Raw genomic sequence first — 15,401 nt, 5'->3', positions numbered from 1 at the left:
GGGCGATGAGAGAGACCGATTAATCTACTTTGGGATGTGGGAGGAGGCCATTGGGCGAATGTGCGACCTCCGTGCAGACAGCCGGAGCCAGAAATGCTGCTAGGCGCGTCTTCAGTGACCTTAAAAAAGTGGCGAGGACGACTAATCCCTGATCCTGACACTTGATTCCCGGCGGGCAACCTCGAACATCAGCCCCCTAGGATCTATATGCAGACTAAGCCATGAATTAGGTGTCGCAACACAGTAATAGGACATCAGTGGGAGGCTATAATTCTGAGCCCCGATTGCCAGCAGTCTCCTCAGGTATTGGGTTGGACTTGGGGCGGACTTGGAGCCGCTCCCAGCGAGTTGTATTCAAAGGCGTGACCCGTGGGGCGGAACTGTTTACAGTATAGAGAGAGTTGCCATTCTCCGCTCGCAGCAATGTACTGCTGTTGGGGTCTCGCTCCGGGTCCCGGTAGTTCTTGTGCCAAATTACCGCCTCGCACGGTAAGTTCTCGGGTCTTTTTTTCGTGCTTTGTAGAGTTTCCCGTGCCGAAGCTAGACTAGGTAAGTAAAAGCGGCTTCGCGGGTTCACTTTCTGCTCAGTGACCGAATCTCGGTGGGAAAACGAGACGGAATGAGAAAACTAACGGAGTGACAGCATTTCTGATCGGCAATTTGAAAATTAAACTCAAGGACTGACATTTAGTCTGAAATGAACATCCTGTCTCGCTTACGTAAGTTACGAAATACAACTACCCTGATTCACGTTACACAAAGCATGTTAAACAGAATGATAGTATCGTTACTTTGGTGAGACCCATCTGAGCTATTGAATCCATGTAGAAAGAACAACGCTGTAGTTCCCATCCCACCGTTCTTTCATCCAATTATTTTCCCTCAAGTGCTTCTTGTCCAACTAACTTTTTAAAGCCCGGTCTATTTCCACGTTTGTTACAGCCAGTAAGTACCAGAGCAGAGCCACTTAATTTTTGGGAACATTTTATTTTTTCTTCCATTAGATTATCTTTTTTTCCCATCACTTTTCTGGAACGTTCAACATTTTCTGTTGGAGATAACTCTTTCTCAACTGAGTTTTGTGCACCTCCACCAAATCTTCGGTCCAAGAAAGCCTATCCCGGTCTTTCCTCACTAGTCCGTGTTAAAACTTTTGAAAGCATTCAACATCAGGAAGTTGTCTTTCCAAGCACATCCCATCTGCACTGTAAATCGATCATTGATTCTGGGATAGAATCTTGTTACCTGATGGAACATTGAGTACTTTTAAGACTAGTGGTTCAAGACTGTATCTCATTGCCACATTTTCACGGGCAGTTTGGATGGAGTAGGAAATAAATATTATCTTTCCTAGTGACATTCCATGAATATTAAACTAAAATCTCCAAAATGTATCACCTGTCACAATCACAGGTCATCCCAATGGTTTCACAACCACTGGATTATTGAACTAAATGCCTCCAATACTAATGAATATGGGTGTTGCCCACTGTTCTGAATATAGTTCTGCCATTGTTAACTTCACAGGTAAGGTTTGTGATTGACTAGGTGTTAAGACATTGGAGAAGGTGGGTTTAAGATTTGGGATAGATAGGGACAGGATAAGACCTTGAGAGTCAGTTAAGGTTACTCTGCCCTCTGGGTGGGGAAGGGAATATACAGGTTAACGAATCTAAAGGTGGGGAAGGAAATCTCTGTTGAAGGGATATGGCATTTTAGCTAGAACACAAGAAAATGCAGGTGGTTGAATATTGAACAACCACAAAGTGCTGGAAGAACTCAACAGGTCAGGCCACATGTGTGGAGAGAATGGATAGGTGACATTTCATGTCGGGACCGTTCGGGCATTTTATTTGGGTTTCTGCTTCCATGCCTTAATTAAGGAGCTCCAGACTTAAAGGGTTGAAATGATCATACCAAATTCATTATCAATTATTAAGTTGAGGATTGATGAGCCATGCGGTAAGGCGGAAAACTTGCTATTTGATTCACAGCTTCAAAATCCAAAATATTATGAGCACCTATGGCAATTGGCATTTTTATAGCATATTAAATGTGGAAAATATGCCATGATGGTAAATGACCTTTATTTAAAGGCATTCATTCCACATGGAAAAAAAGAGGCATTCAGCCCTGAAATCTGGGTTTAGGGACTGATGGTGTGGGGAAAAGAGAAAGCTTCAGAAGGGATTCCAGAGCCTACAGCCTCGGCATTAGAAGGCTTGGCCACTAGTGTTAGAGCAAAGGAAGTCGGGCACACACGGGTTAAAGTCAGAGGGAAATAATTTGTGGCATGTTCCAAACACAATAATTCCAGTATTAGTCTAGAATCCGGCCTGTGGCATGTGAAAGTTATTACAGAAAGTAAGTCTGAATGCTAATAATCTGTCTATGGCATTTCTTTCCATAGGATAATGCAGAAACAATTTTTAGATTTCTTTATTTCTTCCGTGGTCAAACATCAGCTTGCACGTTATGCACAATGATTTGTTTGAGGCAAACAAAATGATTTGGCCAAATAACCTGTCAAATTGTGATTTGTCTCCACCTTCCCCTCGGGCAGTGGGATAGGCAGGCCAACCAACACCTTGTTGTATGCAGCAGGTGTTGAAAAACTCATTTTTGATAAGTCATGGAGTGATACAGCGTGGAAATGGGCACTTCAATCCAAATTGCCCTCACTGGCCAACATGTCCAATCTACACTAGTCTGAAGAAGGGTCTCGACCCGAAACGTCACCCATTCCTTCTCTCCCGAGATGCTGCCTGACCTGCTGAGTTACTCCAGCATTTTGTGAATAAATCGATTTGTACCAGCATCTGCAGTTATTTTCTTATACTACACTAGTCCCACCTGCCTGTGTTTGGTACATATCCCTCCAAACCTGTCCCATCCATGTACCTGTCCAACTGTTTCTGAAATGTTGAGATAATCCCTGCCTCAACTACCTCCTCTGGCAGCTTGTTCAATACACCCACCACCCTTTGGGTGAAAAGGTTACCCCCTCAGATTCCTCTTAAATCTTTTCCCCTTAAACTTATGTTCTCTGGTCATGCCATTAAATCACTGGATGAACAGCCAGGATATTATTCCCTGAATACCTTGGATTTTTCTCGAAAAGATCCCTTGACTGTGTCCTGATGATTTGCCTCTTGCTATCTTCATGAGCATGAGGCTGCTTCACACCTACAGTTTCCCAAGTGTTGTGTTGCAGTTAGGAAGGTATCTGTTGATGAAACAGGGAATGAGTCCATTGATGACAATGATTTATATCACATAAAGTTGAAAGGTACAAATTCCATCTAGTCTGTGCTGAATTAGCATCCATCACTCTGCCTTGGCAGCTCAGGACAAATTAAACAGAATGTCTGGTGCCTGTGGTGACTCCTGCTGGCGTACGTAGCATCACACGAAGCATAAGCTTGTCTCGTTGATGAATAACCTGCATTTCTCACTGACTTGCACTACATTCAGTGCAAGTACATTCAGTTCCAAAGGCATGAATCCCAGGGAAAAAAAGCCCATTTGCAGTGCAGGAAAGACAAAGGTTAGCAAAGGAGCTGGTAGGCAAAGTTTCCCGCGATTATTGATACCGTTCATGGGTTCAGGGTTGCTCTGTCTGGCTTCTCAGAGAATATTGTCTGGTCTGTCCTCACAAATTGAGGTCGGTTGGTTGGGATGTGAGGCGGAGTTTATTGCCCACAGAGTGATTTTCACAGCTCTCTGAAAATGCACATCATAATCATGCCTCTATGATGTGATCCACTCGTACAATGGTTATACAATGTCGGCATTGAGGAGTGGGAGCGCAGAGTCGAGTGTTGATAATAGACAGATAGGAATGAATGCTTCTAACTCAAAACCCATGGCATGGTTGCGAATGCTGGTAACTGAGAAAGGAGAGGTAAAGTGAGTGAAAGGCAAACAACAGGCCACCTCAAAATCACCAGTTATCTGGTGGAAAATTGTGGACGTAATCGCGAGGTTGTTTGGTTAAGCCTGAGCCAGGACCCTTGAGTCCTGTCGGTACGGTGATCATGGAGAGAACTGATGCGTTTATGTCTGTTCCTCTGTAGAGCGACTGCCTTGATCCTGAATGCACAATGCTGATGCTCTTTGACAGATGGTACAATAACTCAATGACATCACTTGGAGCAAAAATCTTAGTATAAAAGGTCGTGTACAGCCAGACATCGGGCAGACCAGAGCTTGTGCTGAATCCCACTTCATCGTGCAGGACCGCGTTGGGATATTCCGGCAATAATGTGAAGTCGTCGCCTTCTCGGGAAGAACATTTGGAATTGCACGCTGCCCTCATTTGAAGCAAGTATAATTCTTTCTCCATGTTGGACATGATTATTCGACTGAACAGATTAACTCCTAGTTACTTCCGATTATTACAGGTAAGTAAAACAATTAAAATTGGGAATGTGCAGGGGAGGAAGCAAGACAGCGTTTGCTCAAATTTAGATCAGCATGCATTGAATTAATGGAGTAAACCTCAGGAGTATTTGCACAGTAACATGTTAAGTAGCAGAAAGAGACAATGAGGATTAAGTAGTGGATGTAATGTATTTGTATTTCAGAAGTCATTGACTATGCTGGTGCATTGTAGACGCATGATTAAATTCAGAGCATGTGAGGTTGAGACAAATAGCAGAATGAATGGTAAACTGGTTATGAAGCTCTGTTTTAACATGTTTTACCAGTCTGAAAAACTAACCCTTAACAGTTTTGTAGCCAACTATTACCTGGTATTTGTCCACAAAGATTGGTGGCGGGATCATCCATGTCCCTAATTTATAGAAATGATTTGGATTCCAAAATAAGAAGTAGAATTTCAAAATTTACAGATTATGTCATATTTTGCTTTTAGCTAATAGTAAAGAAGTTAGCACATGTCTAAGGTTGACATTAATAAATTTGAGCATGGAATTGGCATACGAATTTCAATGATTTTGTGGTACATCTGGTAGGAAAAATGAAAGGGACATTTGTTTATTTGGAAAAGAAGTATCCAAATTGATTAGAGGAATGGAGGGAACTGTAGCAACTGATCTGCAATTCACTAAGCTTAGCAATTTAACTTAATCTATTAATAATGAATTACTTGAACCGTTAGTACATTTCTAGAACAGCATAGTTATGTTAAATGTTGGCTAAATCTCACAATGCAATGTTCTGATGTTAATGTTTTAAAACTGTACAGAGACGTTGGAGGGAGTACAAAAATAATTCTAAGCTTAATACTAGAAATTAGAGATTATAATGATCTGAAAGGATTTAAATGGCTGGAGCTTTTTTTAAAGAAAAGAAAAATCTAAAAGGTGACCCAGTAGAGATAATTTATATAATGAAATCTTTGGGCGGGCTAGATATAGAAAAAAGATTCCAACCAAACCTGTGGGTTTTGAATTTATGGCAGCCATTAAGTCCAATGGGCAATCCAGAAGAACTTTCTTTACTCAATGTGTTCAAAATGGGGAACTTGCCACCACATTAGGTGTTGAAGAGATTGGCATGAATTGACAAGTGCGAACGGGAGAAAAGAATGGAAGAGTAAACTGTGGGGAAGTGGGGTGAGGGCAGGCCAGTGTGGACCTAAGCACCAGCTTACACCAGTCGGGCTAAATGATCTGTATTGCAGACTGATGTGCAGCTGGTGATTTGACTGATATAATGGTCATTATTCACAAATTCATTCGTATTAGCTGATGAGAACCTCTTAGGGGGTAAGAATCACATTTTCTCTCCATTTCAATCATTTAAAATTAAGATTGGATTGGACTTTCCTGAGACTATTGTGCATTGCTGGTGAATCTGGGGAGTGGTTTTATGGCAGTATTATGCAAGTGCTCAACCTTCACACAGGGACAACATTTGGGAAGCCAATCCACTGATTAGAACAGTACAGCCCCTCCTGATCTTGTCCGCATCTGGTAACAAGGCACAACAAGGCCAGCAGAGAGCTTACAGTCCCCACCTTTGGACATTGAGGCTAACATCAACAACATTATTGTGATCCTTTTTGCGATCTGCCAATTCATCCTAGACCAGGAGTTGAATCATAAATAGCGGGTATTTTGGCCATTGTGCTTACGACAGTTTGCTTGCAAAGCTCTCCCCTTTTCATTGCCCCTAGGCAATGTCCTTCCCTATCTTTTTAAGGGCAGGAACATCTTGAAACATCAATTCCTCTTCAGATTAAATAAATAATTCACAGGAACAAGTTTGCTATGTACATTTTCCACTCCCATGCGAAGAATGGACACTGAAATAATACACTGTTGGGTTTGTGGCTCCCATGGTACTGCACCCAGCTCAGGTCAGAGTGGAGGAGGGGTGAGGGGAGAGGAAATATGAACCATCTAAATTTAAGGTGGGATTGCATAGGAAGATGGACTTTGGCCGGATGCAGGGGAGTGGAATGGTGATGATGTGTGGGGAACAAGGACGGAAGAGAAATTCATTATCGAGATTCTTTGACCATTCTGAAGTGACAGCTGGATGTTTTTGTCCTTTCATTCACTGATTCCCTACTCTGGGTGGATTAGAATCAGCAGATCTTATGTAAGAAGCAGAATTAAATATTAAAACCAAAGCATCAGTGCTCTGCTTCACATGGCTGAGTTTTAACCCTTTTGCTGCAATGCTTAATGTTTGTTATTATTCCTACCAAGGTTCCAGTGAGAATATTAGAAAATTGGAGAATGTAGCACCTAATAATCCAGAATGTAATTGTGCGTTTCCTCCAGGAGTCCCGGTTTTCTCCCACATCCCAAAGCTGTGCTGGTTTGTAGGTTAATTGGTCTCTAAAATTGCCCCCAATGTGCAGGAAGTGGCTGTGAAAGTGGGATTATATAGAACTTGTGTGACCGTGTGGTTGATGGTCGGCATGAATTCACTGGGCCAAACAGCCTGCTTCTATGCTAATCTGATCTAAACTAATCTAATCTCTACATCTCTGTGAGCTGGCCATTCCCTCAATTCCCATTCACTATCAAGCTATAAGAATAGCCTTTACTGAGTTAGGTGCCCTAACACTGCATGAAGTATGTTACTGATAAATGAGATATGATTGAAGTGTCACAATCAATGTTGTATGAGATGTAGGCTCAGTAGAACCAGCACAAGTTTTATTTATCTCTTCCAGCACGCTGCTAGATACAGAGGGAAATGGCCCCAGAATCAAATCAACCCAGAGCTCTGTCATCTTCTCATAGTGATGAATTTAAAAGAGAGTTAGATACAGCTCTAGGAGCCAGCGGAATCAAGGGATATGGGGAGAAGGCAGGCACGGGTTACTGATTGTGGATGATCAGCCATGATCACAATGAAGGGCCAAATGGCCTCCTCTTGCACCTATTTTCTACGTTTTGATCTTATCATTTCCAGTTGAGAATAATGACCAGAAACCAGAAGGGTTCGTGATCATTCAAATTGGTAACAATGCTGGATCCCAATAAGTGACTGCTGGTGATCAGGCTGGCTATGTATTTCTGTGTAAGAAGGAACTGCAGATGCTGGTTTAAACCGAAGATAGATACAAAAAGCTGGAGTAACTCAGCGGGACAGACAGCATATCTGGAGAGAAGGAATGGGTGACGTTTAAGGGAAGCGAGAGATATAGACGGTGATTATGGAGAGATAAAGAACAACGAATGAAAGATATGCAGAAAAGTAATGATGATAAAGGAAACTTGCATTAGGTAGCTGTTTGTCGGGTGAAAATGAGAAGCTGGTGCGAATTAGGTGGGGGAGGGATAGAGAGAGAAGCGGGTTGTGTGGTGTTTCGGTGTAGGTTATCTATTCAATAATTCCCTAATCACAAAAAAGAAAAATCGCACCTTAACTAATTAGGACCCTTTACAGTTGTTTCAGAACCATCAGTGACAAGGTGTTATTATTGATAGCAGAATCAATACTAGTATTGAGATTAGAGGGAAATCAGATCAGCAAAAAGGTGCAAGGCAGAGGAGAAGGATGGGAGGTATTTATTTAAAACACAGGATGTGTACAGAACCTTTGGCAAAAGCTATATCCATTCACAACTAGGAGCAGATTTTTAAATAAGAGGCTTTAACACAGAAGGGAAGGGTAAAAGGGAGATAGTATTAAAAACTCTGATCAGTGAAAAGGAAGATTAACAGGACAGTCAAAAGGAATAAAAAGTTATGTTCTCTTGACAAAATCAGAAATGCTGGAAGCTCTCAGCAGCTCAGGCAGCATTAGTAGGAAAGATACAGTCAATATTGTGGGTCAAGGATACGGTTTAAGAATCTTTCCTCTGTATGATAGGCCTGCCACATCCACAGTTAAAATGGATTAAAGATTCTTGCCTTTATTAGTCGAGGCATGGAATATTGTAGCAGAGAAGTCATACTGAAACTGCTTAAATCACCAGCCAGGCCATAGCTGGAGGACCTTGTGTAGTCACCACACTATGAGAAGATGCTTGAGCACCAGAGGATACCCATACAATGTTACCATGGTGAAGCATTTAGTTACGAGGTGAGATTGGCTACACCAGGTTTGTCTCTGGGACAAAGAGGCAATGGGGAGATTTAATAAATCTACAAGTGTGGCCTATATAAGTGGGCTGGAAAGACCCATTTAACTTACTGAGTAAGTCAACAAACTAAGAGACACAAATTTAAGGTAATTGGAATGAGGGTCAGAGAGAAATTGCGGAAGAAGACTTTGGTAAAGGTTTAGAACTCACTGCCTCAAAGAGTAGCCCATAGTTCCAATCATGTTTTAAAGGTAATCTGATGGACATTTAAGGAGCCAGACTTTATAAGGAAATGGATTGAGAGTTGAAGAGTGAGATTTGGCCCAAATGGTTATGCTTTGGCCAGCATAAATAAAGTGTGTCAGATGGATTCCTCCTGTGCTATATTTTCATATTCTATGATAGATGGAGAGCCGAAGGTGGATGTGAGGGGGGCACAATGGGGAAATAAATCTCATCAGAAAATGTTTATATAAAAAATTGATGTGCTGAAAGTTGAAAAAGGTTCAGCAGACCGGAATACCAGGAGACTTTTAAGGAGAGGAAAAATGGAGAGGTTCCAACCACACTTATCTTAAAAAATTGGTGAACAATTCAGGTCAGGAAGGGGGTGAGGGATTAATTAGGAATTGCAGACAATTGTATTGACTGATGTGTTTTTGATTTGCATAGATGCAGCTTGCAGGTGAGGCCGTTGTCCACAGTACTGACCGACTCATCAACCTTTCTGCGCTGCTCTTTGCCATGATGGGCATTGGTCTGTCTTCCTACAGTGTCAGGAGGATGGACCGTGAAAAGAGACTCTCCAACAAGCAGCTGAAACTGTGACAAACTAGGAGACAAAGACCCAAGCAAACAATCTGCAACAAAATGTATAATGGACCGATATCCACGTAACATGGCCCCTTTGTGGTATTCTGTACAGATAGAGGGGGAAAAAACAAGGGAAATAGCTGAGAAAGTGAATGACCGATGCAGCTCCCTGAAAGGGATCAGTGGCACAATGAGAGTCTTTCATGTGGACTTGATAGGTGAGAAAATGTTGGCTGAGGTCCAGTGGAAGGTCTCACTGCAAGAAATCACTTAAGGTCGTTGTATTAACAGCAAACTCAAGGAGTGTTCAACGTCATTTGTAATAAGGACTTTCAGACTTGTGAGTCCAAACAATTAGGATTTAAGGGCGTACCAATGGTGTAGTGAATCAGCTTGTTGGGTTCAGGCCTTGGTTGTTCGATTTGAGCACTTTAACTCCCTGTATTCTGTATCCTGGATTTACATATTTCTTCAACAGTATTTACGAATGGTAAGAGATTGGCCTTCATGGACAATGAAGAGATTCACATTTGCTCATTTCTCTGTGTTATTTTCAATGGAAGTCCAGCTCAACAGCAGATTGAATCATGCTCTTCGATGTGGTGTTCTCGTGTCTGAATAAAGATGCTGCTGCAGTTGTACAGGGCCCTGGTGAGCCCGCACCTGGAGTATTGTGTGCAATTTTGGTCTCCTAATTTGAGGAAGGACATTATTGCTATTGAGAGAGTGCAGGGTAGGTTCACCAGGTTAATAGGCGGGACTGACATGATGAAAGAATGGGTCGACTGGACTTGTATTCGCTGGAATTTAGAAGGATGAAAGGGGATCTTACAGAAACATATAAAATTCTTCATCGAAAATGTTCCCGATATTGGGGGAGTCCAGAACCAGGGCTCACAGTTTAAGAATACGGGGTAGGCCATTTAGGACTGAGATGAGGAAAAACGTTTTCACCCAGAGAGTTGTGAATCTGTGGAATTCTCTGCCACAGAAGGCAGTGGAGGCCAATTCACTGGATGTTTTCAAGAGAGAGTTAGATTTAGCTCTTGGGGCTAAGGGAATCAAGGGATATGGGGAAAAAGCCGGAACGGGGTACTGATTTTGGATGATCAGCCATGTTCATATTGAATGGCGGTGCTGGCTCGAAGGGCCAAATGGCCTACTCCTGCACCTACTTTCTATGTTTCTATGCCATCATTGCTGAATTCAATTTGGCTGGAGATTTGAATACTTGTGTAAAAATAAGATAATTCAACTACTTCACTGTCTCCTGAACTGCCCAGACACACAATTCCAATAACATCCCAGCTTGAATTATGACAATGGGCAAACAAAGATCAGTTGTGTTGATGCCAGGATCTTAACAATTACAACAAAAGCAAATATTACAAAAATGAACTCATTAAAATCATTGACTGTCCGATTAGGAAAGTATGTTCCACTTGGAGACACACCTCATCTTCCCATAGTTACTGTCATGCTCAGCAGTTTGGATTGACATGCTCTTGGGTCCAATATGTACAAGAGCCTGTCGGCAGCTGTCTGGACAGTTTCCAATGGCACTAAAATGTGAGTTATATAAGGGCTGACGTTACAAGCTTTTCCTTTATGTAAGTACAGCCCCAAGCCTGGAGCTGCCCTACATACGCTTCAGAGAGCATTGTGTTTCAAACCAACCTTAACAGATGTGACAGTCAGAATGTTCCTGTGGGAGGAAACTCGTTAGATACAGTGCAATGCACTTCATTTCTGGACTGCATTTCAGCCTGGACTCCATTTCAGGCTTGTTCAGTCAGGGCTTCCTTGCTAACTCAGACATAACCTCTTTTGAGGCTAAAAGAGTCCTAACCCATACAAAGGGAGTTTGAGCGCTTTACGCTCATTCTGAGCTACTGAAATTGAAACATTACAAACCCAATTTCTGTCTGTGGAAAGCCCACTATATCCACTGTATTGGGATTATTCCACAGTTTTCAATTAGGACTGAGTTGAGGTCAATTCCTTCAATTCAAAAATGTTACTTTGAGGTTTTGATGCCCCAGACAGTCCTGAAATAAGACCTAGAGTGCTTTGAGAGTACATAAGCTGCCCAAATGCACTGAGCAAAGGAATCAAACAAAGATTGGAAGATCACTTTGCAGAGCACCTGCCTTCTGTCCACGGGGCCTGATCCTGAGCTTCTTGTTGCATGGTACGTTAATTCTCAATCCTGCTCCCGTTCAGATTTATCTTTCTGCAACCTCCCTAATGCCACAGTGAGGCCCAACGTAAACTAGAAGAACAACATCTTATCTTGTGTCTGGGCATGATCATTGCATTTATTAAATTTAAGGTAAACTGCTCTCTCATTATCACACTTTACTCTTTGTTTCTATAAACTCTCTTGCTAATGATCCTTATTGGTTGAACTACCTTAACCTAAACTATATAGTCTTCTGAGTCTGAACGGTCCTGGCTTGAAATGTTGTCTGCCCATTTCTTTCCACCGATGCTGCCTGACCCACTGAGTTCCAACAAACACTTTGTTTTTTTTAACTTAGGAATCTGCCATTTGCAGTTTTTTTGTGTCTCCATATTGTCTTCTATCTAACTCTTACCTTCCAACTTTGCTTCAAAGACTCTTCCTCTGGTTCTGAGGAAGAGTGTCTGGTCTGAAAAATTAGCTAGTTATCTTTCCATAAATGCTGCTTGGCTTGTATTTCTAGTTTGCTTCCTACAAGAATGCTGTTTGAGTGGGATGAGTGCACAGTCAGAGTTACCTGGAGTTGTGACTCCCATCCTGTCTCATTACACTACTTCTGAGTCCTTCTTTTGTATTAACACCGAGGTGTGAAGCTTCCTCAATGGGAAGGTACTGAAAGGAATGAGACTCACTGCCATTTTCTGGAGAGATGATATTTGCACTCACACCTTGCAAACTCTTGGAATGAAGCATAGTATTAAACAAACCTTTCAAACCTGGTTAAAGTTTGACGTTCTGCAGGACTTCCAACGAAGCACTGGTACTTAGGAACCCATAAATATCCTTTGATGCTGCTTGTGATACCTTAATTTTCTGTTCATCAGTCTTCTGTGGATAAGTCAGTCCTAATTATCCATCATGTTGATTGTTGCATTTAAAATGTCTGTGCTGCTTTGATGCGATATTAATGTGTGAGTTCCTATTGTGGCTTGTGATCCAATGGCTATGATTTCCAATCCTGCTGATGCAAAATGGCAAATTAAAGTTCTCTTCACACTCAGTTACTGAGAAAGAAACAATTACAAAAGGGTGATGACTTTCTGAGTTTGGAAAATTCGGAATCTGTGCTGCACTTGACCCTCTGACCCGTGAACTGTCTTTGTCTTTTACCAAAGCTCTCTGGATCTCCCATCTTCCCAAACCATGCCCAACAAAGGCTGTGGGGAAGAGGTGCAGGCATTGGCATTGCACATGTTATTCTGAAGCTGTTCTCTTAAGTTGTTTCTGAGGCAATGCAAGAAATCAAAGGGATTGAAACTAGTTTCCACTGGAAACCTTGCAGTAATTGGGGGTGTGTTTCAGAGAATCATAGAAATTAATGTAAAGAAGGCCATTTGACCTACCATGCCAAAAAAGGACCTTCATATTTGTCTCTCAATCCATTGCCTTATAAGTAATGGCTCTTCAAGTGCTCATTATGTTCTGCTCTAAATAAGATGACAGTTTCAACCTCCACCACTCTCTCAAGAAAAGAAAGCAATATATCTTCTATTCGTTCCTATCAATTATCTTCAATCTATGCCCGTAATGGTTAACACCCTTCTGCTGAGCAAAGGAGTTCATTTTGTTTACCCCATCTACACCTCTCACTAAAGTATCTAGCTCAATTTTATCTCTCTTTAATTTCCTTTGTTCCAAAGAAAATAACCAGATAAGCTCCGCTCAGAATTTAAAATTTCCAGTTCTGGCAACAAACTGCAAATCTCCTCTGCACCCTCAAGTGCAATTGCATCTTTCCTTCCTGTCTTGACCAGAACTATTCATTTTATTCCAGCTGTAGCCTATCTAGCATTTTAATTGGTTCTAACATGACTGGTTTGCTTTTGGTGAATAAAAGCAAAATATTCCACATGCCTTCTTAATTATTTTAGCTACCTGTCCTGCTACCTTCATGGGTCAATGGACATGCACCTCTAGATTGGTCAGTTCCACTAAGTTTTCTCAAATCCACCACTTATTGTGTATTCTCTGGCCTTATTTGTCCTCTCTATTACATTTTTCTGATAATCTCAATCTCATTTGCCACATTTATGCCTGTCTAACGAGTCCATTAATTCCTGTGGAGCCTTGCTAGACAGTCTTAAAATAAGCTATTCACCCCTATTCTCCATTTTCTCTCTGTTAAATTATTACCTTCTATGTCATGAGTCTGTGAAATATTTTTTTATATGGCAGCTTATTGAAAATCAATTTTGAAGTGCATATGTACAACACCCACTGTTTCTCCTTTATCCATCCTACCAATTATATCAACAAAGTCATAGAGTCTTACTGCGTGGAAACAGGCCTTTTGGCCCAACTTGCCCATACTGACCAATATGTCCCATCTGCACTAGTCCCACCAGCCTGCGTTTGGCCCATATCCCTCTAAACCTGTCCTATCCATAGTGCTCTTATTTCTTGATTAGTACAGATGTCAGAGGTTATGGGGGGAAGGCAGGAGAATGGGGTTAGGAGGGAGAGATAGATCAGAGATAGATTGAATGTCGGAGTAGACTTGATGGGCCGAATGTCCTAATTCTACTATTCCTTATGACCTTGTGTACTCCAATGAATTTGCTAAACATGATTTATCTTTAATTATAACAAATTGACGCTGCACTATTTTCTGAGTGACCTGTGTGACTTCCTTAATAATGGACTTCATTATTTCCCAAAATGACAGACCCTGAGCTAATGACAGACCCTGAGCTAATTGGCTTCCATGGTTCTCTGCTTCCTTTCTCAATCCTTTCTGGAATAGAGGTATTATATTGTAGTTTCCTAATTCACTGAAAGCTTTCCATAATCTATAAAGTGTTTAGAACGTGATGGTCAGCAATAACAGCGTCTCTGCGGAGCACAAATCTGAGGGAGCTCATCCTGCCTCAAGGTGACTCCATTTGTGCTTCCACCTCTGCCATTCTTACTCATTGCCTAAGATGGAATAGTCGGACTGGGCATTAAAGTACAGTAGTGGGACGGGCAAAGAGCAATAGAGGAATGCACAAAAGCCCTTAGTGATGAGATAAATCATAATATTGAATGGATGTATTGAATTGTTTGGTTGTGCACCCTGTTCTCATAACATGCCCAAAAGGATACACCGAGTTGATTTTCCATTGTATTGATAGATGGTCAGCACCAATGGGATGAATATGGGAATACAAAGGAACAAGGATATATATTTCCACATTAGGTTGGTGTGACTAGGAGACCATCTTCCACGTGTGGTTTCACAAAATGCTGGAGTAACTCAACTGGTCAGGCAGCATCTAGGGTGACGTTTCGGGTCGAGACACTTCTTCAGACTTCTTCACCTTCCACGTGTGAGAGGATCAAAGTGATGGTTTCCTTTGGCCTCAGGGTGGTAGAGATTGAGGCTTCACCATGTGCTGACGAGGAAGCTTTGATGAATAGCAGACACCCACTCTGTTCTAAATGTGTTCAAACCTTTTCAGTGTATTTACACAAAAATACAACTACAAAACTACAAACATCTTCCTTACCATAGACTTGGGACCTGGCACATAGCGAGGTGCCTTTGCAAAGTCAGGAGATAAATACCTTGCTGCAATATATGCACCCTCCAAAATGCCAACGATGATCCTCTTGGATTTTGTTTATGGGAAGGGTGCAATGTTTGAATGCCAATGGGAAATGGTTGGAGTTTAATGATGGGGGAATGAATTGGTTGGAGTTAATGGGGATGTGCATGCATAGAGTGTTGGGTATGTGTATTCATGCATATATGAATGGTATGAATACGTGTGTGGAAGTAATGGCTTTTTAAGTGTGTATATAAGTATAGCAATTCAAATAAAGGAGATGGTATAAATATGGGGATGGTCGGCC

At 41.7% G+C, this 15,401-nt stretch overlaps 1 long non-coding RNA gene across 1 annotated transcript; it reads left to right on the top strand.

Annotated features, from left to right (window-relative positions):
- The first annotated feature begins 418 nt into the window (after positions 1–418).
- Positions 419–10,405, top strand: LOC144606785 (uncharacterized). Its single transcript, XR_013548983.1, has 3 exons — positions 419–489; positions 4,077–4,403; positions 9,185–10,405. It is a non-coding gene; the product is annotated as an uncharacterized LOC144606785 (long non-coding RNA).
- Positions 10,406–15,401: the final 4,996 nt, after the last annotated feature.

The sequence above is a fragment of the Rhinoraja longicauda genome, chromosome 27 (assembly GCF_053455715.1).
Source record: "Rhinoraja longicauda isolate Sanriku21f chromosome 27, sRhiLon1.1, whole genome shotgun sequence".
In the NCBI taxonomy this organism is placed as follows: Eukaryota; Metazoa; Chordata; class Chondrichthyes; order Rajiformes; family Arhynchobatidae; genus Rhinoraja; species Rhinoraja longicauda.
The sequence above is the reverse complement of the archived record's forward strand: the minus strand, read 5'-3'. Positions and strand labels throughout refer to the sequence as shown.